The following is a 24,603-nucleotide window of genomic DNA, read 5'->3' as shown; positions in this document are numbered from 1 at the left end:
ACACTATGAAAGAAACAATCATAATCCCCATGCTTAAGCCCAACAAACCACCCACGGACTGTGATTCATACCGCCCATTAGCAATGCTAAACTACAGTAAGATCCTAACCACTATCCTAGCCAACAGACTTGCAAAGGTGGTGGGAACCCTGATTCACGACGACCAAAATGGCTTCGTCCCGGGACGCAACACCACGGCAAACTAAGAAGACTTCAACACACCATGGCGGAGACCACCACGAGAGACGTGGATCTTGCGGTATTCTCACTCGACGCCGTCAAGGCCTTCGACTCCATATTCTGGGAATGGTTGGTCGAAGTGCTGAGGGAGTTTGGATTTGGAGAGGGTTTTGTGAGATGGATCAAGGTGCTCTACAACTCACCAATGGCAAGAGTGAAAACTGGAGGGATGATCTCGAAGCCCTGGGAGATTCAGAGAGGCACTAGGCAAGGGTGCCCGCTATCACCGATGCTATACATCTTAGGCTTGGAACCAATTGCCATCTATTCCAGACAACAGTTCTTCGATGCATGCATTAAACTGGTTGACCAACACTCTATAATATCCCTGTACACCGACGATGTACTCTTGTATGTGAAGGACCCACAAATAAATGCACAAGTCATACTAGACTTCCTCGACAACTACGCACTTTACTCAGGAATCAAGTTTAGCAGATCGAAATCCTGTGCATTCCCGCTGACAAGACTCAGAGGCCTAGCAAAAACGGATTTATCAGTAGTGGGGATAACATGGCAACCCGAAGCATTCCGATACCTGGGAATAAACATCCATCACACCTCAGAGCTCACACACGACCACAACACCGAAATGGCGCTGAAAGGACTCCGCAATTCTATGAAATTCTGGTCAAAACTGCCACTTGCAATGATGGGTCGGGCGGCCATTACAAAAATGATAATTCTCCCCCGCTTCCCATACTTCTTCACAAACATTTGTTACTATATCCGCCCCACCTTCTTCAAGACACTTGAAATATTAATCCGCGACTTCCTATGGGGTCCTTCCAGACACAAACTACCTCTCTCAGTCCTCACGCTACGACACAAAGAAGGCGGAATACAACTCCCCGACTTTCAGATGTACTACTTAGCTGCACAGCTCAGCCACGTGACAAGGTGGCTTCAAGACGAACAAAACAACGAATCTACGTTACTGAGACAAATACCCTCCAATCTCTTCCCCAAGGAAGTACTCTGGAACCCCCTTAAGCAGACACAGAATGTCCCCATGATAGCGAAATTGGGCAGACAGATCTGGACCAGAACTCACTCCATCCTACAATCGAGCCATCCATATTCACCCAACTCTCCCATCCTAGCGGATGCATGCAAAACCACGACGGATCTGAGGGTAGCAAGAAGCTGGGAGAGTGCCGGGATCTATGTATGGGGGGACATGTTCGAAGAGGACAAATTCAGAGACTTTGAATCGATGGAGGAGGTTGAAGGACTCTCCAGCGGCCAGTTTCTATGGTATCACCGACTCAAACGGATCGCCAGAAGCAAATGGGACAGCTGGCCCGAGGAACCCACTCCGGACCCGTTATTACAGGAGATATACGAGCTAGTGGATGGATGGAAACCGGTAACACGGCTCTACAGCCGATTGATGGACAAACCTAACCCCAAAGGCATAGCACTCAAGGAGAGATGGGAAATGGACCTGGGCATCACACTAACCGACAAAGAATGGGAAATAATTTTATTGTACCCAAAAGAGGTGTCCCGCAAAGCCAGGTTCAGGCAGATACAACTGAATACCCTATACAGGATGTACATGACCCCACAGTGGGTGGCTAAATTCAACAAGAAAGTTAGGCAGACTTGCACAATTGCTGGCATAACCAGATATGAGTGGGACCCGAAAGTCTGCTTATTAGGAGCTCACCCCAAAATAAGCAAATACAGACACGTAGTCAAACTGATGGACCTATCCTGCATCCTTGCGAAAAGAACCATAGCTATGGCCTGGAAGTCCCCAGGGGGCCCGAGATATGAACGCTGGATTAAGGAACTAGAAAGGTGGTCCGAGACAGAGACCAGAGCATGGCAGGAAGGGGTCAACTATGGAACAGACGAAGCAAACAACACGCGAGAATCGTGGAAGGCCCTCCTAAGAGATGTGCCCTTTACTGCAGGCCACAAACCCCCCTGAAGGGAACCCCAGAAACGACATAATGCCAGGAAGAGGTGCACCTAAACTTCCAAAGACGCCCGACTTGACCCAACCTCGGCACCCGAACTCACGAATTCACCTACCTCTGCCCCTGTATAGACACTGAAGATACCACAACATCTAATGAAGACTGTTTTGTTTGTTTGTTTAACACCTCATTTTTTGTTAAATGTTAACTATATTTAAATGCTAATAAAATACGTTTAAAAAAAAATCATGAGATTTCTTTCAACATTTATTATGGTTTTCTTTATGATATGACTTCGTTCCTTGATGTGGATTTTGTGTTCTTTTTACCTTTGTTTGGGATTTTCCTTAGGGTTTCATTGGGTTTGCATTTTAATGACACTTGGATATTTTTGCATTTGGGACACCTTTTGGTAAGTCTAGTTTACTTTTCTAATATTCCAAGTTAAATGCACTGCTTTGTAAATATGCCATTTCCTCTATTTTGCCAATATTTTGAATACATTCTTTTAAAAGCATTTGCAAGTCTCTATATTTCTTCCTCTGAAGTCCTGTCCTTTCTCTTGCTATTGCCTGAGCGCTTTGCATTTCTTGTAATCGTTGTTCCCTTTTCAAATGCTTCGGAAAACTCCACAATGTTGGTTTATTAGTTTTGAATGTGTGCCTTACTCCGTTGTCATGGGAGAATAGCTCAGCGGCAGCGTGCGTATTCTGGAAGCAAGACGACATGAAGCAACACAGGTTCGATCCCCTGGTCCGCGCTTAGAAACCTCTGGTTGTTTAAGCGCATTATAAATACGTAACTAGGACAAAAAAACTATTCCTGTAACAGCGCCTCGATGCCTGCGGGCTGTGTGAGCGCTTTATAAATGTAATTAATTAATTTGGACATCCTTCCAAACTGTTGTTTGTTTTGGCCGTTTCATCTGTACTTACGTGGTAACAAACCCATAACTGTTTGGGGAGACGTGCTCTTCTTCTGTTGCCACTTCTGGTGAGTTGACCTATCCAGTTTGTGTAGAAAGAATCTATTATTGCCTCAAAACACTGTTTGTTTTCCTTGAAAAAATCAGTTTGTGTCAGGTTTTCAAAGTATTCTTCCAAACTGTTTTCTGGCATGCATGCTAATGCAAATAAAAGTTTGATGTTGAACTGAAATTCATTGTCCTCCGAGTAACATATTAGCAAACTACTACTTTGAATTTTTCTCCATATTGATTGTGTAAAGTGGAAAAAACACCCTTGAATTTTGGTTTCCTGACAATGTTCAGTTATTGCCTTAATTTGCTGAATTTCAAAGTCCTAAAGTACAATTTCAAGTTGTTTTGGAGACATTGCTTCTTTAAAATGCACTGTAAGCCTCATGTGTTTTAGATGGCATCAAGACGAATAATATAGGAAATAAACTGTCATTTATGTGGACGTGAACAGTGTGAAATTGGGAGAACGGTTTGGGACACACTTTAAATATTCCATCCACTTGCCATCATGCTGCATATCTCACATAATCTATATCATTTTTGTGCCAAAAATCAAAAGTCTCTGTTCTTTTTTTTGATTGTCATATAATATAAATGTCTCCTTTTTATCTGTTATTATTAACTCATTTGGTATTTTCCCCTCTGCGTAGCTTTGTGGTGACGGGGGAACATTCTCCTTTTGGTTGTTTTCGCTTGCAAAATTGTCTTTGTAATAACTTTACGATGTGCATTTGGACAGCTACATGAAATGGGATTTCTTGACATACCGACTTTATTACAGATCCACTGGGTTCAACATCTTCTGTATCTGCGCATGCTTTCATCTCTGCCAATTTCTTTTTAATTTCAATCTTCGTTCCATCGGCATATGATTGTGCTCTCCTTCATGAATTACTTTTCACCCTTTGTTATTGCTCTTCCATGACAATTGTGTATGTAATAGCACAAACATTTTCAATACACACGTTCATCCCTTTATCTTTCCTTATTTAATGCATATCCTTTTAAAATGTATTGTTTTTTTCCCCTTTTGGAAAACTACAAACTCAAGTTCTCCGTCTGTCATATTGTATCCTAAACAAAAATAAAAAACGACATCTTAATTCAAAATCTATCTCTAAACACGGTTTCAACCCATTCTTTAAACGCCGTTTTAAAACATGTACACTTATTTTCATTTGTTGCCAAGCAATATTTCTCACCTTTTTCTTGAATCTTCTCACACGCAAAGTGTTAATTGTTTTCTCTGTTTATTTGGTTAAATCCGTTCACCCTCCGTCTCTTACTGCGTAACAACTGTTTTAGAACACTCGCATCGTTTTAGATCACAACTTTTTTTGTATTTCGGTATATGGACACTTTACAATAGAGATAGTTTTTCTACAGGGATAACCCCCACGTTCTGGTGATATTCCCTCCTACTAAGTGAGGATAAATAATGTGTATTTAAACAAAAGGAAGGAACATATAACAGACTGCATCAACATAGTATATATCCTCAGACAGCAATTTCTTGTAGCAACCATGAAACAAATATAGGCTGCATTATGTGTTCTCAATAATCATCAAAAAGCAGTATTACCAAAAAATATCATTTTTTAATATATTAATCACTCTTTAGCACAAGAAATACACTCATTTGTTTTAAAAAACATATACACATAACATAGTCATATACATCTTAAAATCATGCCACCTCACAGTGTACAGAATTAAATGCCAAAAAGTTCATTAGCACAACACAACAATGGCAACTCAATTGTTCACATTTCCCATTGTGTGAACCAGCCCAACTTATATAAGTTTCAGTCCTCTGTGTTTCAAAGTAACCTGACATTCATCAGGGGCAGAAGTAATCCTGTGCTCCAGATCGATTCTTCCTACATATACACCAGGTTGCTATCTCTAAGGATACAAAGACAAACACGTATCACTAACACGGGCATATTCAGTGTAATCAATCACCATAGCCAAAGCCTAATCACCAATAGGGTATCTAGTACACACTACATCATGTACTGGATCTGCGGTCAGAAGAAATATATTTCTTTGACCGTATAAGCCAAGTCAGTACTGGCTCTTCACTATTACAGCAGTAAGTGAAATTCGTAAGTGAGTACCTAGAGGAATTCTACCAATGGCAGTATTTTTATTCACCTCCTAATCCCGAACACAAGGAATTTAGGGAATATCCAACCACATTAGAGCCTTGCACAACAACAGAAACCGGCTCACCCTCAGGTGTTAAAAACTGTTCTTTAGTTGGATACAGTCACAACTCAGTGGCATTGTCACCCATCATCTTTCTAATTTTCTAAAACGAACTATCAGTGCCTAAAATACAAAATAATTGAGGGTAAGATGCCTAGCCCCAGATGTCAAGTAAGCATCTGCTACTCTAATAAAGGCCAACAAACGGGTCTTACCTATTCCAGCGATTTTCAATTCTCCGAAAAACACTACAGTAAAAGTCTGTACAGATAGGGCCTCTTCCTTCTACAATTCCTCTAGCTCTGAAAGAGTAAAAGTGCTAAGTAAATACATCGCAAAGGAAAGGAGCATCTTCTACAGAGTGTTAGGGTTAAAGTTACTTCCAAAGGCATCCCCCCGTTCTTACCTTATCTATGCCAACTGATGACCTGCAAACAGGCAGAGTACTACATCTCACGCCCGGGATAACAGTGGATCAACACCCTGAGACTACGGCCAAAAAACCGTACTGAAATCCCCATTCCACGGCACTCGCATGACGCGATGACGTCATCACGCTCCGCGGAACGCGGTAACGCGATGACGTCACCACGCCCCGCGCCACTCGCGTGGGAACACCCATTCAAATCAGGCAAAACATGCCCGAGTTGCAAAGCAACTACGGCCACAGGTCCGCCAATGGAAAAAAGGGGGTGTGACTCCCATCATACAAAGAGAAAGGGCAAAAATCCCAAACAAGACCACAAACGGATCAAATATAGTGGCGAAGTATGCAAAACATGTGAGGAGAAGGTGTAAACATTCTCCACCAGCTGGATGATGTATTTGTGCTGTGGCATGGCTCGATGGATGAAGCCAATAGTTTTTTGGCATCAGAATAGATACCTGAAATTCACAGCGACAATGAGTTCCTCAGAAGTGAACTATTTAGATCTCACTATCTACCAACAAGATAACCGTTTATGGGTTAAACCGTTTGTCAAAAGCACTGACAAAAATGCACTATTGCACTATAGAAGCCACCATGCGAAACATGTTCGGGACAATTTGCCCTTTGGGCAATTTTTACGTTTGAAACGTAACAGCAGTACCAACTATGATTATGAAACCGGGGCCAATTTACTTATGGACAAATTGATCGATAGGGGCTACCCCAAAAAAGTGGTCAGGCAGTCTGCCAAACGAGCTTTTAATAACAACCGGGAAGCTCTGCTGGTAAAGAATAAGAAAGACACTGCTAACCATGAGACTCCATTGGTGTTTGTCAACACTTTTAGTAATCTTTCCTATAACGTTAAGAATATCATATGTAAAAATTGGAAAAAGACAATGAACAGTCCATTACCTATGATAGCTTTCAAAAAGAGCACCAACATTCGTAATCTTGTGATGAAGAATGACATACACCAGGTGGTTAGCCAAGAGGGTGCCCAAAGTACATTGTGGGGTCTGCCTCGAGTGAAGGGTCACCATCCATGTGGAGAATGTGTCATGTGTCCATTTACCAAGAAAATGACCACTGTGAATTTGGGTCTCACTTCTGAATGGGTGCTAAATGAACACACTAATTGTAAAACAGAAAATGTAATTTATATGATTAAATGTCCGTGTGACCTAATTTATATAGGCAAAACCAACAGAAAGTGTAAGACTCGGATGATCGAGCATAGGAGCTGTTTAAAACATCATACTGATAAAGCTCCTCTAATCAAACATTTCGAAGATAAAAAACATACTTTCTCTGATTTTGAATGGTGTATCTTAAAAAAGATCAAGGGTAGATCCCAAGACGAAATTAATAGGAAACTGATTAATCTGGAACAAAAGCTTATCTTTCTTACCAACAGTCATGTCACAGGATTGAATGAGAACATCGAGTGGCATAACATCAGATAAGCTAGTTACCTGTTACCTTGAATGGACTTTGGAGGTGCTAGGAGTGTTGCACTGTTTGTTGGTACCCATTGAGGGAGAATCTCTATTTCTATGTGAAGAAATGCAATTTGTTGTCATACAGGCCACAAACAATTTGCCTCAAGGGGTTGTTTCCTATGTGGTTGTCTCTGTGTTTAGAGAATTTCCACCGTGAATGATGTCCTGCTGTGGTTTTCTTTGGACATGATCAGGGGTAGCAGGTCTCTTTTTCCGTGTCCTGGGTCAGTTAATGCTCTTTTCAGAGCTGGTGGAGAATGATCACACCTTCTCCTCACATGTTTTGTATACTTCGCCACTATATTTGATCCGTTTGTGGTCTTGTTTGGGATTTTTGCCCTTTCTCTTGGTATGATGGGTGTCACACCCCCTTTTTTCCATTGGCGGACCTGTGGCCGTAGTTGCTTTGCAACTCGGGCATGTTTTGCCTGATTTGAATGGGTGTTCCCACGCGCGTGGCGCGGGGCGTGGTGACGTCACCGCGTTACCGCGTTCCGCGGAGCGTGATGACGTCATCGCATCACGCGAGTGCTGCAGAATGGGGATTTCAGTACGGTTTTTGGGCCGTAGTCTCAGGGTGTTGATCCACTGTTATCCCGGGCGTGAGATTTAGTACTCTGCCTGTTTGCAGGTCATCAGTTGGCATAGATAAGTTAAGAACGGGGGGATGCCTTTGGAAGTAACTTCAACCCTAACACTCTGTAGAAGATGCTCCTTTCCTCTGCAATGTATTTACTTAGCACTTTTACTCTTTCAGAGCTAGAGGAATTGTAGAAGGAAGAGGCCCTATCTATACAGACTTTTACTGTAGTGTTTTTCGGAGAATTGAAAATCGCTGGAATAGGTAAGACCCGTTTGTTGGCCTTTATTAGAGTAGCGGATGCTTACTTGACATCTGGGGCTAGGCATCTTACCCTCAATTTTTTTGTATTTTAGGCACTGATAGTTCGTTTTAGAAAATTAGAAAGATGATGGGTGACAATGCCACTGAGTTGTGACTGTATCCAACTAAAGAACAGTTTTTAACACCTGAGGGTGAGCCGGTTTCTGCTGTTGTGCCAGGCTCTAATGTGGTTGGATATTCCCTAAATTCCTTGTGTTCGGGATTAGGAGGTGAATAAAAATACTGCCATTGGTAGAATTCCTCTAGGTACTCACTTACGAATTTCACTTACTGCTGTAATAGTGAAGAGCCAGTACTGACTTGGCTTATACGGTCAAAGAAATATATTTCTTCTGACCGCAGATCCAGTACATGATGTAGTGTGTACTAGATACCCTATTGGTGATTAGGGTTTGGCTATGGTGATTGATTGCACTGATTATGCCCGTGTTAGTGATACGTGTTTGTCTTTGTATCCTTAGAGATAGCAACCTGGTGTATATGCAGGAAGAATCGATCTGGAGCACAGGATTACTTCTGCCCCTGATGAATGTCCGGTTACTTTGAAACACAGAGGACTGAAACTTATATAAGTTGGGCTGGTTCACACAATGGGAAATGTGAACAATTGAGTTGCCATTGTTGTGTTGTGCTAATGAAATTTTTGGCATTTAATTCTGTACACTGTGAGGTGGCATGATTTTAAGATATATATGACTATGTTATGTGTATATGTTTTTTTAAAACAAATGAGTGTATTTCTTGTGCTAAAGAGTGATTAATATATTAAAAAATGATATTTTTTGGTAATACTGCTTTTTGATGATTATTGAGAACACATAATGCAGCCTATATTCGTTTCATGGTTGCTACAAGAAATTGCTGTCTGAGGATATATACTATGTTGATGCAGTCTGTTATATGTTCCTTCCTTTTGTTTAAATACACATTATTTATCCTCACTTAGTAGGAGGGAATATCACCAGAACGTGGGGGTTATCCCTGTAGAAAAACTATCTGTCTGTGAGGCAACGTTTGTCTCGTAGGGTTCCACTACATTAGCAAGTTAGGTGAGAAACGTTTTTGAGTACCGAACGAGGTGTTTTGAAGCTATAGTTAGCATCATGACGACAACATCTGACAAAAGTCTGGCTTATACCGAAGACTATATTCTCCAGCTCCTTAATTCCATACTGGAGCTGGGGTTAGATAATCAATTGGGAAATATTGGTAAAGATGACAAATGGGACGAACTCATTCAAACTCGTAAAAGATTGGTACGAACTGAATTGCATGCCATAATCATGCTGGAATACTTAAAAAATCAAGCTTTACCCCAGGGCCTTATAGTACGGAATGAGCCGAGGCTTTTCTTAGATAATGCAGAATTCAAACTAAAATGGAGCTATATAGCTAATAAATGTGGGCGGGACTGGCTTGTTCTAATTATTGAAATGGCCCAGGAAACCACCAAGAAGATCTTAGTGGATTTAAAAGATTTGGAAGAAGAAATGAAGAAGAACTTTGATATTGAAGTATTCAAAACCAAATTAGAAGCCCACTTGAAAGAGATGCAAACATTTAAAGCTGAATCTAGCTCAGAGAGAATTAAGAGACTGAAGAAGGATCTAACCAATTTTGCACATGAGAAAGCTTTTCAATATGTCAACAAAGATTACAACTTTGGAGCACCTACAGGAGGTCAGAGACCGAACCGTAGGGTGAGATTCAGAAATACATCGTATAGTTCTAGCGATGAAGGAGGAACACCGGGCGAGAATGAAGAAACTGATGCAGCGGGACAGAGAGGAAGGAAGGAAAATACCGCCATGCAAAGGGACCATAATACAGGAGCAAGGAATGGATCAAGACGCTAACCTTTTTTAGGCAGAGGGAACAGTCGGCAGGAGTGGCAAACAGACCGGATGCAGACACGCAGTCACCGGGGTTGGTAGTGAATCTGTCTAGTGAAAACTTAACTAATGATGAAGAACAGTGTCTGAACAAAGGCCTGCATTTTGTGATATCAAAATATCACAATCCTTTCGAATTCAGGTTAGATTCAGTGCATTTATGCGCAAGGTACATCTTAGAGAATTCTTTGAAAATCAACCAGCCAGTCTTCAGACAAATTACAGTTGCCTGAGAAATCCCTCGACTTGGTGCCCACCCCATCACGCACATTCTCCTGAATCAGTAGTCTTTGAAAAAAAGGTCTTACAAGATTTGAGAAAACTTGAAACTAAAGGCATTCCCAAGAACTCTAATTTAAGTCAGCAAGAAATTGCCGTACTACGAGGCTTGGGTAAAAATGAGAAAATTGTCATTCGTCAGGCGGATAAAGGAGGAGCGATAGTCCTTTTGAATAAGAAAGATTATATCGAGGAATGTCATAGACTTCTGTCAGATAATATCAGCTACTGCAAAATTGATCAAGATCCTGGTCCTGCCATCATGAAAATGATAAAAGAGAAATTGGGTAAAGCTGTTGATTTAAAACAGATTAGTAAACAGGAAGGTGACTATCTAGCAAGAGAGACCGCTAGAACTCCTATTTTTTACATCTTGCCCAAAATCCATAAAGATCTGGTGAGACCCCCTGGTAGACCCATTGTGTCGGGTGTGAATTCCATCTTGGAACCCTTATCAAAATTTGTGGATTTCTATCTACGCCCTTTCGTAATGAAAATGAAAAGCTACGTTCAAGATACCAGAGATGCCATTGGGGAAATTGAAGGGCTCACTTTTGATCACATCAAGGACATACTCATTTGCTTAGACATCCAGTCGCTTTATACTAACATTCCCCAACGAGCAACTCTCGAAGTGGTTGAGGAGATATTGCTTCAACGTGAGGACAATCATCCTGTGAGCAATGCCTTCATTTTATGGTGTGCAGAAACAGCTTTGACAAATAATTGTTTCCAATTTTTGGGACAATTCTACTTACAGGTTGAAGGTACAGCCATGGGTGCCGCCATGGCTCCTAATTTGGCCAATCTGTACGTAGATATGGTGGAACAAACAGTAATCTATTCAGAAATTAATCCTTTCAAGCAACAAACAACACAATGGCTACGATACATCGATGATGTATTTATGCTGTGGCATGGCTCGATGGATGAAGCCAATAGTTTTTTGGCATCAGAATAGATACCTGAAATTCACAGCGACAATGAGTTCCTCAGAAGTGAACTATTTAGATCTCACTATCTACCAACAAGATAACCGTTTATGGGTTAAACCGTTTGTCAAAAGCACTGACAAAAATGCACTATTGCACTGTAGAAGCCACCATGCGAAACATGTTCGGGACAATTTGCCCTTTGGGCAATTTTTACGTTTGAAATGTAACAGCAGTACCAACTATGATTATGAAACCGGGGCCAATTTACTTATGGACAAATTGATCGATGGGGGCTACCCCAAAAAAGTGGTCAGGCAGTCTGCCAAACGAGCTTTTAATAACAACTGGGAAGGTCTGCTGGTAAAGAATAAGAAAGACACTGCTAACCATGAGACTCCATTGGTGTTTGTCAACACTTTTAGTAATCTTTCCTATAAAGTTAAGAATATCATATGTAAAAATTGGAAAAAGACAATGAACAATCCATTACCTATGATAGCTTTCAAAAAGAGCACCAACATTCGTAATCTTGTGATGAAGAATGACATACACCAGGTGGTTAGCCAAGAGGGTGCCCAAAGTACATTGTGGGGTCTGCCTCGAGTGAAGGGTCACCATCCATGTGGAGAATGTGTCATGTGTCCATTTACCAAGAAAATGACCACTGTGAATTTGGGTCTCACTTCTGAATGGGTGCTAAATGAACACACTAATTGTAAAACGGAAAATGTAATTTATATGATTAAATGTCCGTGTGACCTAATTTATATAGGCAAAACCAACAGAAAGTGCAATACTCGGATGATCGAGCATAGGAGCTGTTTAAAACATCATACTGATAAAGCTCCTCTAATCAAACATTTTGAAGATAAAAAACATACTTTCTCTGATTTTGAATGGTGTATCTTAAAAAAGATCAAGGGTAGATCCCAAGACGAAATTAATAGGAAACTGATTAATCTGGAACAAAAGCTTATCTTTCTTACCAACAGTCATGTCACAGGATTGAATGAGAACATTGAGTGGCATAACATCAGATAAGCTAGTTACCTGTTACCTTGAATGGACTTTGGAGGTCCTAGGAGTGTTGCACTGTTTGTTGGTACCCATTGAGGGAGAATCTCTATTTCTATGTGAAGAAATGCAATTTGTTGTCATACAGGCCACAAACAATTTGCCTCAAGGGGTTGTTTCCTATGTGGTTGTCTCTGTGTTTAGAGAATTTCCACCGTGAGTGATGTCCTGTTGTGGTTTTCTTTGGACATGATCAGGGGTAGCAGGTCTCTTTTCCCATGTCCTGGGTCAGTTAATGCTCTTTTCAGAGCTGGTGGAGAATGTTTACACCTTCTCCTCACATGTTTTGCATACTTCGCCACTATATTTGATCCGTTTGTGGTCTTGTTTGGGATTTTTGCCCTTTCTCTTGGTATGATGGGAGTCACACCCCCTTTTTTCCATTGGCGGACCTGTGGCCGTAGTTGCTTTGCAACTCGGGCATGTTTTGCCTGATTTGAATGGGTGTTCCCACGCGCGGGCGTGGTGACGTCATCGCGTTACCGCGTTCCGCGGAGCGTGATGACATCATCGCGTCACGCGAGTGCCGCAGAATGGGGATTTCAGTACGGTTTTTGGGCCGTAGTCTCAGGGTGTTGATCCACTGTTATCCCGGGCGTGAGATGTAGTACTCTGCCTGTTTGCAGGTCATCAGTTGGCATAGATAAGGTAAGAACGGGGGGATGCCTTTGGAAGTAACTTTAACCCTAACACTCTGTAGAAGATGCTCCTTTCCTTTGCGATGTATTTACTTAGCACTTTTACTCTTTCAGAGCTAGAGGAATTGTAGAAGGAAGAGGCCCTATCTGTACAGACTTTTACTGTAGTGTTTTTCGGAGAATTGAAAATCGCTGGAATAGGTAAGACCCGTTTGTTGGCCTTTATTAGAGTATCGGATGCTTACTTGACATCTGGGGCTAGGCATTTTACCGTCAATTTTTTTGTATTTTAGGCACTGATAGTTCGTTTTAGAAAATTAGAAAGATGATGGGTGACAATGCCACTGAGCTGTGACTGTATCCAACTAAAGAAAAGTTTTTAACACCTGACGGTGAGCCGGTTTCTGTTGTTGTGCCAGGCTCTAATGTGGTTGGATATTCCCTAAATTCCTTGTGTTCGGGATTAGGAGGTGAATAAAAATACTGCCATTGGTAGAATTCCTCTAGGTACTCACTTACGAATTTCACTTACTGCTGTAATAGTGAAGAGCCAGTACTGACTTGGCTTATACGGTCAAAGAAATATATTTCTTCTGACCGAAGATCCAGTACATGATGTAGTGTGTACTAGATACCCTATTGGTGATTAGGGTTTGGCTATGGTGATTGATTATACTGATTATGCCCGTGTTAGTGATACGTGTTTGTCTTTGTATCCTTAGAGATAGCAACCTGGTGTATATGCAGGAAGAATCGATCTGGAGCACAGGATTACTTCTGCCCCTGATGAATGTCCAGTTACTTTGAAACACAGAGGACTGAAACTTATATAAGTTGGGCTGGTTCACACAATGGGAAATGTGAACAATTGAGGCATGATTTTAAGATGTATATGACTATGTTATGTGTATATGTTTTTTAAAACAAATGAGTGCATTTCTTGTGCTAAAGAGTAATTAATATATTAAAAAATGATATTTTTTGGTAATACTGCTTTTTGATTATTATTGAGAACACATAATGCAGCCTATATTTGTTTCATGGTTGCTACAAGAAATTGCTGTCTGAGGATATATACTATGTTGATGCAGTCTGTTATATGTTCCTTCCTTTTGTTTAAATACACTTTACAATAGAGTAAATTCATTTAGTTATTTGAGTTTTCGTTAATAGATTTTCGTTATATCTACTTGTTGATATTTCATTTGCGTTATAAAGATATGGAACCAATGGTCTCATCATTGGCAACCAGTATAATCATGTCTTTTCGGAGCACTACTTTGAAGTACAGTAGAGTGTGTGTGTGTGCCTGCGCTAACTCAGGAGGGACACTGAGGCCTGAACAAAAATGTGTTGGACAGCCGGAACACCTTCACCTCAATCCCTGGCAACCATCACAACAGCACGTGTAACCCGTACACAAACACCTCTATGTGTGTGGGTATCCCTCTTATTGTACTGTGTGCATAGTAAGCTTGAATCAGTACTGCCACCCGAGCTGGATACATCCGGGTGTGGTGTACACCATCCCTTTCTCTTAAAATGAAATTATGGCGTTCAATTTGCTGAGTAGGTCACTCTCTAGAGTATTGATGGGGGTGTGTTTTGAGTACAACAAAGGTGCTACAATATGCTGTGTCACTATTGTCAAGGGTCTTTTGTTAGAGGAACTTTCAAAATTGTCCCCGAAAAGCCTTGTGGGTACAAACTGTTATTAGAAAATGAAAATTCTTCTTCCTTGATGCATAATCTAGTTGCTCCAGTATCTATAAGAAAGGAAAATCCTCTCTGTCCTATCTGAACTGCTACCTCTGGTTCTTCCTCTGGGTCTTCAGTTACTGCTGGAATAGGAAAAACGTGCACTCCCTGTGGGCATCCCTATTGAGGATTTTGTAAATGGATTACCACCCACCACTGTCACTCCTGTGTAAATGGGCACAGTATTCTGTCCCAATATTGTTTCCCCTTCTGATATTTGGATCTGTGGTGGTGCCTGAAGTATGCTCACTGTACCTTGAGTTCCTGCCATTTCCCCACCTTGTACTTGCACTTGACCCTGGGTAGGAATATCTTGTGTTTGTGAGGGCTGTATCTGTAGTTGCTGTTGCTGTGGCATGACCTGCACCTGTTGAGGAGTCTGTTTCATGTATGTGTGCTGTTGCTGCCCTGTCTGAGCAATAGGTGAGCATGTTCGTTCAAAATGTCCAAAATTCCCACATGCGAAGCACTGTACTCCAAAATGTGGGGTCACTCCCCTGTATCCCATTCCCCTTCCACGTGCATAGTATCTTTTACCAGTCTGTACCCATTGCCCCCTCCTGTCTGCACGACCCCTGGCTGCTGCATGTTTATGAATGTGGGCTGCTGCTGCATTTGTACCGTTCCCCAATGCTTGTTGGGTGGCACCTGAGGGTAATTTCCTGGCTGCATTATTGTGGTCACTTGAAACCCTCCTTGCTGAGCTTGTGGAATGACAACTGGCCCTGTGAGTACTGCTCGCACCATATATATTTTCACCAATTATTTGCCGACCTAATTTGTTATCCGCTTTGGTTGCATTATCGACTGTATCCTTAGCCTTCGCCTGCCTCATCTTGCCAATAGTGTAGAATTGTCTCAGGCCACCCCTTCGCCTCACTTCCCACAATTTTTTCTAAAGAGACCTGCACATCTGCAGGGATCCCCCTTACTAAAATGTGGTAAAACAAAGGAATTTCTCATCTCATTACTGTTTATTTTCCTGTGTCCACATTTCTCATATGGATCGTATGTATTCCGTTGGATCCTCATCAGGCTTCATTTTATGAGCCAATATAGAACCCATGTCTGACGTATTTGGATGCAGCTCCCTTGGAGCCTTCCAAACATGTGCTCGATAGTTGTTAAAGGGTGCTTCATCGTGTATATTAGAGCTTAATTTTACCCCAGCGTATCCAGCCTGTTGCCATATTTTGTCACTTCTCTCCCCCACTAATACTGCCAATTAACATTTTATGTCTCCTATGGCCAATGGGATTCCCTCTATTTCCTTTTCAAAAACATGAATCCACTTGCTTGCGCCCACCACTAACAAAGGTAAACTGTAAATCAAACTGTCCCAGTCCATTGTCTGCCATGGTATATAATGAACCTCACCCCTTGCTTTCTGTAAAAGAGGCATTTGTGTGCGAGCTCTGTGTTTATTGTCACATTGTGGTCTCTTTGCTACCAGTATTCTGGTTTTCCTGCTCCAAAGCTCCCAATCTCCCAATGATTCTTCTCTTTCCTCCTCTCTCATTTCTTCTTCTATCCCTTCTCCCATCTGTCAAATTGCATGTGTCTTTTTCGTCATCCTCATTATTGCTCTCTTTCCATTCCAATATGGTGTGCCCTTCCTCTGCCGTATCAGTTTCACTATGGTCTGAGTCCTGTCCCCAACAATCTATTTTAAATTTTATACGTCCTGCTCTCCACGCCTGTTTGTTGGCTCTCTTCTCATGTTCCTTTCTCCTCTATTTCCATTTCCATTGCTTTTTCTGCTTCCTTGAACACACTGTCAAGTTGCTGCTGCACGATCTTTTTTATGTCATTTAAATATTTCCTCGTCCCTTTCTCGGCCTTGCTGATGATGCTCATGTCGCTCTCCTCTTTCTTTTTATGTGTCCCTTCATTGTCTTGAGACACTCGTTTAGGATTCGTATACCCTGCAGCTGGTTTTAATAATTGGTATATCGTATAGGCTGGGGGTTGTGCACTTCCCTGCTCGTCTTCTTTCTCTTTCTCTTTTTCCTTGTACAGTTTCCAAAACCCTAGAATATCCTGTCTCTTTTTAAGCTTTGCCCCTTTGTAAGTAGCTGCCAAGTTTGAATACATACTTTCTATAATGTCTTTATCGAATGTTCCCTCTCCGGGCCATTCTTTATAACACTTTCCCACTGTGTTGTGTACCCACTCAATTTGGTATTTTGATATTTTAACACGATATTGGGGCAATTTTCTGCACATATGATTAAATGGGGCAACCAACCAAAAGGATGTCATTGTCCAAGCCTTAATACTTTTTATTGAAATATTCTTCTCTCCCTTTTTTTCCCTCTCCTTCCCCTTATTATATTAACCCTTTAAACTCCCACTCTATTCCAAGATGGCTGCCGGAGCGTGAATACGCACTTTTCTGACCTCTGGACTGGGCCGCACTAAGGAGACATTAATAGCAGGCTAATTTAGCCATATAACGCAGGACTATCTCCCCCCCCACACAGAAGGGAGGTGGGGAGAGCAACGGTGAGGTGTGTTCCACTCCCCCAGCTGGAATCAGAAAAAGGAAAGGTATGCGACAAAAATGCTGAAGCTGAAGGCAGACGATCCCAAGGGCACCAGAGGCAAAAGAAGCCGACGCAGGCCAGGCACAACACTAGATCAACAGGAGCCACATCGTGGGCACGGTCTGTGTGCCCCAGGAGGGAAAGGAGACCGGCAATGAGTCAGAGGCCACCTTTGAGGCAACATGGAAGGCAGATCGGGAAGACAGCGTTAAGTTGAAGGTGAGCCCCAGAGAGTCTCAGAGACAGAGAAGGGGGAGAGCAGCGGCTGCTTCTACACACCCGCCTGGGGTACAGGAAAGAAGGCTGGGAAGAGAGCAGGTGCATGCACGGCATGGGGGCTGTTAATGCAGAAGAAAGAGACTGTTCCAGTGAAAGGAGTCCCGGGCGCCTTGATCACAACACAGTAAACCCCCAGGTGCCCCACATATTTTTGCAGAATCAGTGACCCCCCCCTATACTTCACAAAGCACCTGCGGGGGCAACAGGTTGGCAGAGCCATCAGAGGGGAAGGACGCCCATTCAAGTTGTAGGGTGTGGTCCAGAAGGGTGACTAAAGTAAGCACAGTAAGGCCGCCATACACCAGAACGGAGGGAGCAAGTGAAGCCAGGAAAGAAAGGCAGTGGTTCTAGCGAGGCCCGGGGGCTGATAACCCAGGAGAAAGTGACTGCCAGGAAAAGGAGGCCAGGGGGCCAGGGGGCCACCCCAGCCGATAACGGTTACAGGTTATCATGGGTCTGCAAAAAGAGTAAATATGCTCCCCGAATCCGACCCCCTCTTTCAGCAAGAGAGGCTGGTGCACCGGATCTAGAAGGACTCTGGCAGGGCGTCATCTGGAGAGGTTGTTGACGTAGCAAGATGGCAAATAAAGTGGATTCAAGGAGACTACAGAGGAGAGAGGCACATCAGTTGTTTTAGTATGCAGGTCTAAGCATCAGCCAAAGAAATAAAGCACCCATATAGCACCCCTGCACGCCTTGGGACAGTGCTGCAAGAAGGGTACAATCAGCAGGAGAGCTGGACCGGGGCCATGTGCCACTCACTCTGACCCTATAGGGAAGTTGAAGGCCAAGTTACCTCTTCAGATGCCAAGGACAAAGGGGAAGCTCACCCCAGCTTTACAGGGAGCAAATTCAGCCGCTAAAGGGGGCCAATTGTAGCAGTGCTTGCAACTACACCCCAACGACAATCCTGTAAGTTCAACAGAAAAGCAACACAAAGGAAGAGAAGACCCCCAGGAACCTAGCGGCATGGACTCAACAAGGAAGACCTGAAGGACTGCCTCAAGAGCTCGGAGGAGAGGATAAAGGTGACCTTTCATAATCAAATAGTGAGCCTGAAGGAAGAGCTAAAAGGTTCCCTGAAAGAGGTCAGAGAAGAAATCGGCACCCTGGGGACAAGAGTAGAGTTTACGGAACAAGGCCTGTCTGAAATTTCCATAGAAGTACAGCAGAATTCTGACCTGTTAGAACAAATTGCGATGGCAACACACAATCTGGAAATCCAGACGGAAGACCGTGAAAATTGATCCAGAAGGTTGAACATAAGAATCAAAAAGGCCTTGCGGAAACAGACCTAAATCAGCATTGCAACAATGCTTTGCGAACCTCCTGTCGGAGCATTCCCCTGAGGACATTCAATTTGATCGTATTCATAGAGTGGGCCCAAGTAGTCCGGACTTGGAGATAGACCTAGAGATGTGCTGATGGTGCTGCCCTCATACAAGAAGAAGGAAAAATCCTCTGCGCAGCGAGGGGACAGACGTCAATTACAATCAATGGATCAGAAGTTCTACTGTTTTAGGACCTGGCAGCGACTACGCACGGTCTGACCTGTCGGGCACAGCGGCTCTGGCAGGCAGACTCGTATTATGCCGGTCTGAAAACAACAGTGCCAGTAAGCTTACCGGTACCGTTGTTTCCAGACCGGCATGCTTGGAATGAACCCCAAGATCTTAATATAAACGGTACCCCATTTGGAGTGGAGTGTCAAAAGACAGCTGCATATGCTGACGATATGCTGACGATATGCTGATGACATTAGTCGATCCGGAAACCTCAATCCCGGCATTGGTAGGATTATTGAGGGAACAAGAAAACATTTTCGGGCTGAAAATAAATATGGCTAAGCCAGAACTGCTAGGACTGGACGTATCAAAAGAGCAATCTACTGCTTTACACAGATACTCCCCCTTCAGAATTATGGCTGGTAGGATATCTAGGGATAAAATTAACCAACAAAGTTGCACTTCTATATAAAGGAAATTTTCCAGATCTAACAAAGAAAGCACAAGAAGATTTCTCAATATGGACTTCGCTCCGAATATCTTGGCTGGGACGGATAACAACAGCAAAGATGGTGACACTTCCCACACTACAGTACAAGTTTCAAACCCTCCCAGTTGCAGTCCCACAAAAATTCTTTAAAACAATGAATTTGCTTAGTTCTAAATTTGTTTGGCTTGAAAAACATCAGAGAATCTCCCTAGACTTACTAATGACTCCAAGGCAGAGAGGGGGGTTGTGACTACCCAAATTACACCGATACTACAAAGTGGCCCAGTTGAGAGTGGTGCGAGAATGGTCCGCAGAAAATCAGGAAAAGGTCTGGGCCTGCATGCACATGGCAGTGGCTGGCGGACCATTGGCAGGGCTATTGTGGCTACTGGGGAAAAATAGACCTCAGAGTGCTAGATGCAGCACAGCACTCCCGGACAACGTGCAACGTATGAGATAGATGGTTAAAAAAAAGGTTATTTATCACCACGCCCCTACCCCTTCACTCCCATGTTTGGGAATCCCAGCTTCTCCCCAGGGATAGAAAAGGGTAAATTCAGACAATGGTGGGAGCATGGGGTGCACGAAGATAAGAGACATGGGGCCTGATTATAAGTTTGCCGGTCCGGTAACAACGGTACCAGTAAGCTTGCCGGTACTGTTATTACCGGACCTGCAAACTACGAGTTCTGCTCACGGCTGCCTTCCCGCCCGCTAGGTCTGACCTGGCGACCGTACCGGCACCCTCGAGCAGAGCATGTCGGATGCACCGGCACCATTCAGTAATGGTGCCGGTGCATCCGACCTCCCCATTCCCATTGAGCCCTATGGGGTTCAAGTGGGAATGGGAAGCATTTTATTCCGGGGCCCGCGAATGGGCAATTAGCGGGTCCGGCAGGCTGTAATGACCCGGTAGTTGCCCATTCGCAGGCACCAGGAAAAAAATGATACCGACGGCAGTCAGGCAGCAGGCATGGCTACCGCCGGTCTCATAATGAGGCCCATGGTGTTGGATGGGGAGATAGCGATGTTCGAAGAATGTAAGGTACACATGGGATTGAAAGAATCAGATACATTTGAATATACACAGCTGAGACACTGGCTATGACAACCAGAGATACGCAATGCAGCAATAAGGCAACTGAAAAGGTTTGAAACATATATAATTACACACACAGGGGACAAACAATTAGTCTTGAATATTTACTTGATAATACAGGAAGGTATAGTTCATAAAATCTGGCCATATCAAGAGGCTTGGGAAGGGACAATAGGGGAAGCGATCCCACGGGTGCAATGCGAAGGGTAATGGAGGTACGTCATGAAACTGAACAGGTCTATTCAACTACGAGAAGCTTGGTACAAGATCATGCTTCAATGGCACTATACGCCCCGGAAACTACATAGAATGTACAATACAGTCTCCCAGGAATGCTAGAGAGGCTGCAACAGGGAGGGGAACTGGAGACATATATGGTGGGATTGCCCCAAGATTAAGAAGTTCTGGGATGATATTACTGGTCAGATAAACTACATGATACCTTAACTGCATACCCTCTCAGTGGGAGAAAGTATATGTGGACTGTTAGATTTAGTAGAGCCCTCCATTCGGAAACCTCTTAAGAGAGCATTGATGTCGATGTGATGAACTGTCTACATAAACTTTGGGACATAGTGGCAATGGAGTGGATCACATACAAGGAGAAGCAGAGACTTTTAGGAGTGATTGGGTAGAAGTGCTAGAACATCTAAAGAGTGATTGGGCCTCATCACGAGTTGGGCGGTAACCCTTAAAATCAGCGCCGATTTTAAGGGTCCGTCGGATCACGAGTCCAAATACCGCCGGCGCCATTACAGTTGGCGCAAGTACAGCCGGCTGTACAAGCGTCAGCTGTAAAAGCGCCATTAACCATTTGCGCTAAAACATAGCAATCACGAGTCTGGCGTAGGCGCAATTAGCGCCAGAAAAGCGGCAGACAATCTGCCAAAAATACCCCCAGCAAAATTATGGAGTTAAAAGAACACAGGCCACAGCAATAAGGGCCCAGGTGAAACCAATGCAAATCAGAGGCCTACAAAGGACCCACCCATGCACAACACACCCTCCCCAACACCATTCCACCAGCAGGAGCAGGGAGGAGACAGCAATAAGGGCCCAGGTGAAACCAATACAAATCAGAGGCATACAAAGGACCCACCCATGCACAACACACACTTCCAAACACCATGCTGCCATTTGGAGCCGGGAGCCTTTATGTGGACTTCTACCTGCTGCGCCTGGAGCTACAGAGGCCAGCCAACCAGGCCAGGGCCCTGGGAGCGCAGGGGGTGGTGGGGATGAGGAGAAGGAGGAGGAGAGCAGCACCAGCAAGGCGGCCAGCCATCCCCAGGGTCAGGCCAACACCCTGGGCCCTGACTGATGGCCAGTTGGTGACCGAATATCGGCTGGACAGGGCAACCATCACCCAGTTGCTGGACACAATCCAGGCTGACATCAGCAGCCGTATAGCCATCAGCACAGCAGTATCCCCACTTGTGAAGCTCGTGTCCGTGCTACAATTCCTCGGGACTGGCAGCTACCAACACACCGTTGCCATGATGCATGGCATGGCCCAGTCCACATTCAGTGCCATGCTGGGACAGGTGCTGGATGCACTGTTGAATCATGTGAATGAGCACATCACATTGCCAGCCACACAGGCACAGGTGAACCAGCTGAAGGGTCAATTCCATGCCATTGCCCAAGTCCCAAAGGTAATAGCAGCCCTGGCTGCACACATGTAGCACTCGTACCACCCCAGGCACATGAGGCAGCCTACAGAAACCGTAAAAATTACCATTCCCTGAATGTGCAAATGACATGGGGCCCTGACCTCACCTTCAGCCACTGCTGTGCCCGCTACCCAGGATCCACCCACGACTCCATGGTCCTGCGCAACAGTACCCTGCCAGCCTACATGGAAAGGCACTGAGGGCAAAACACATGGCTGCTGGGTGAGTACAAATATATACTGTAATGCATGTTAATCCACATCTGATGGGGCTGGTCACACACAATGAAATCCCTGAATGTTAATAGGCAGCACCATCAGTGCAGCATTTCCATTGAAGCACCTTGCACGAGAAACCTTGGAAATGTCCAACACAGCAGAAGACACCCATTCAGGATGCAAAAGCCATGTGGCAGCACAGTGACATATGGAAGGCCTACCACCACAAAGCCTCCTGTGTGAGTAGCACTATGGCTTCCCACACTGACACAGTACAGACATCCCACCCTGCCCACCCGACAGTCATGCAAATGTAACACAAAAGTCAGCACATCCACAAAAGCACCACACATAAGTAGTCTGATTAATGCCAATGTACATCCCACAAACACTGTCCCCTGATTGGCCAATGAAATGCCTGGAGAACAGTACACAATAGTGACAACCAGCAAATGCAACAGCAGCCAAAGGGAATGGCAATGACACATGAGGTAGCCACTTCTTGCATGCACAAGCAGATGGAAGGGTCCCCTTCCCCAGTGACAAGGGAATGAGTACTGTTACATTCTGAAACAGAGGCGTACCAAGTTGTGAGTACCTCATTGAATCAATGCTGCTCGTAGCACAGCACACTCCACAATGTTAGTGACCAAATGACAAGTATGGCAAAATGACACTGATGACTGAGCCCTGTACACACACTGAACTTACCTTCTCCCCAAACCTGCTTTCTCTCCCCTGCAGGTGATTCTGGATATCCCCAGTACACATGGCTCATGACCCCTGTGCGTCATCCACACACTGCAGCAGAGTGGTCATACAACATTGCCCATGGTAGTACACAGATCTGCGTGGAGAGGGCATTTGGACTGCTGAAGGCACGCTTCCGGTGCCTAGACCGTACGGGAAGGGCATTGATGTATGCACCTGAAAAAGTTGGAAAAATTGTACTGACATGTGCCATGCTGCACAACATATGCTGTTGCAGGAATGTGCCACTGCCCCCTGATGCTCATGTGCAGCCACCTGAGGATGGGAGTGAAGGTGATGACGTGCCTGAAGGTGTTGCATGTGCACAAAGGGTTGGGCTGAGGGAGGGGAGGTTGGCCAGACAGGGCTTGATTGATGTTTTTATTTTATACGGGTGGCGGCTACATTTTGCACATGTCACTTCAACATTAAAGAGCACTTAATCACAATCACTACTGTCCATGCTATGTGAATTTTGATAGGTGATTTATTCTCAGTTTAACAATCCCCCCTGCCTGCCCCCAGTGAACACCCAGCACACAATCCCCCTCCTCCCAGTGAACACCCAGCACACAATCCCCCCTCCCCCCAGTGAACACCCAGCACACAATCCCCCTCCCCCAGTGAACACCCAGCACACAATCCCCCCCAGTGAATACCCAGCACACAATCATCCCTCCCCCCAGTGAACACCCAGCGCACCGTCCCTCCTCCCCCCAGTGAACTCCCCACAACAGTGCAGGTAGGTGCATGTTTGTGTTTAGGGCACCCACAACGATGCCATGTCCAACTACGATGGTCGTGGGCGCTTTCCATGTCCAGGCCCCTCTGGTGTGTGTGACCTCAGGTGGCGCATTGAACGCTGCCTAGGAGAAGGCTCAAGGGATCCCTCCGTAGGTGTAGTGGAGGTCGATGGGACTGACCCGGTTGCTTGCATATGCTGACGGAGAAGGTTGTTCCCCTCCCTTGTCTGCTCAGCAAGTGCTGATACTGCCTCGCACAACTCCCTCACCCTTTGACCAAATCCTGTCAGGGCTGAGGTGCATTGCTCCACCACTCTGCGTGTGCGCGCATTGTCTCGCGCAATGTACTTGCATCCATGGCGTATGGATGCACTGATGGCCTTGATATGCCGGCTGTGCACTTTGGCCATGGATTCAACTTTGGCCTGTTTGGCCTCGATCACATCCAGTCGTCCCATCACTGCTGCCCCTGTGACAAAGGGTACCCCTGGTGTGGCAGGTACCGGCCTGCCACTTGTGCGCTGTAGGGG

The sequence above is a fragment of the Ambystoma mexicanum genome, chromosome 5q (genome assembly GCF_040938575.1).
Source record: "Ambystoma mexicanum isolate Mex_15411 chromosome 5q, UKY_AmexF1_1, whole genome shotgun sequence".
Classification (NCBI taxonomy): Eukaryota; Metazoa; Chordata; class Amphibia; order Caudata; family Ambystomatidae; genus Ambystoma; species Ambystoma mexicanum.
The sequence above is the reverse complement of the archived record's forward strand: the minus strand, read 5'-3'. Positions refer to the sequence as shown.